The sequence below is a fragment of the Chlorocebus sabaeus genome, chromosome 21 (genome assembly GCF_047675955.1).
Source record: "Chlorocebus sabaeus isolate Y175 chromosome 21, mChlSab1.0.hap1, whole genome shotgun sequence".
Classification (NCBI taxonomy): Eukaryota; Metazoa; Chordata; class Mammalia; order Primates; family Cercopithecidae; genus Chlorocebus; species Chlorocebus sabaeus.
Window position 1 is genome coordinate 100473415 of NC_132924.1, and position 1080 is coordinate 100474494.

The 1080-nt window shown below is 43.9% G+C and overlaps 1 pseudogene; it reads left to right on the top strand.

The window, feature by feature from the left end:
- The first annotated feature begins 598 nt into the window (after window positions 1-598).
- Window positions 599-709, top strand: LOC119626360 (U2 spliceosomal RNA; annotated as a pseudogene).
- The last annotated feature ends 371 nt before the right edge of the window (window positions 710-1080 follow it).

Below are 1080 nucleotides of genomic sequence, written 5' to 3' on the forward strand. Positions count from 1 at the left end.
TAAAACAAAACAAAAATAAAATCCGTTGGTTCTTTACCACAGATGGTTTTTTTCAAGAAGCCCCAAGCTAGGAGAGAGTGTATCATTCACAAAAGGGAACTCTAGGTAATAAAGTTCCCCCAAAATATCCAAGAGGATGGAATCAGCTTTAAATACCTGCCAGGCACAGAGTTCCGTACCAACTCACTACACTATCAGTCTATGAAGAACTTTCCTGGTGCCCTTTCCCCCACTCCTGCCCCATTCTCCAACCCCAGAGGCTTGGCAAGCTGGGGAGGAGTTGGAGCACTGGGCATAGAAAGGGAGAAAAGGCCGGCCACTCCCGCTTCCTCCAGTGCAGCCTTCCCCATGCCAGAGGAAGGGAAAGGCTCCGCTTTAAATCAAGTTTATTATTATTATAAGAGACTAGACATGTAATTACTGAACTGAGAATGTACTCTGTGGTTTCAAGTGAATGTAGGGCTTTTTTTCATTGTGTAGTAGTGACCAGAAAATTCATGAGGCCTGTCCAAGTTTTCAGCCAATAACAGGTCAAGAACAAACCCCACAGAATCATTTTAAAGGAACAGCTGAAGACCAGATTAGAAGCTACTTTCTGATCGCTTGTCGGCCTTTTGGCTAAGATCAAGTGTAGTATCTGTTCTTATCAGAAGTTACTTTCTGGTTTTGTCCCACAAGTTATGATTGTTTAACCTAATAATTACATTACTCAGGTACAGGGCAAGTCTTCATGTAGCGCCACTCAAAGTATAATTTAGGGCAGGGTTTCTCAACCTCAGCACTACTGCCATATTGGGCTTGATAATTCTTTGCTGTGAGGAAGCTGTCCCATGCATTGCAAGGACAATGACCTCTGGAACATCCACTCCAAGTTTATGGCAGCCAGAAGTGCCTCCAGACTGCCAAATGTCCACTGGGGGACTAAATTGCCCCTAGTCGAGAAGCACTGATTTAAGGGAAGCAGTGTCTCTTCTTCCTGCCCTTCCCACATCCAGTAATTACCTCCCTTTCAAGCACCAAAGCATCTGAAATTCCATCATTCAACACACTCTTTGCCCATTCCAGAAATACTGTTTTTAA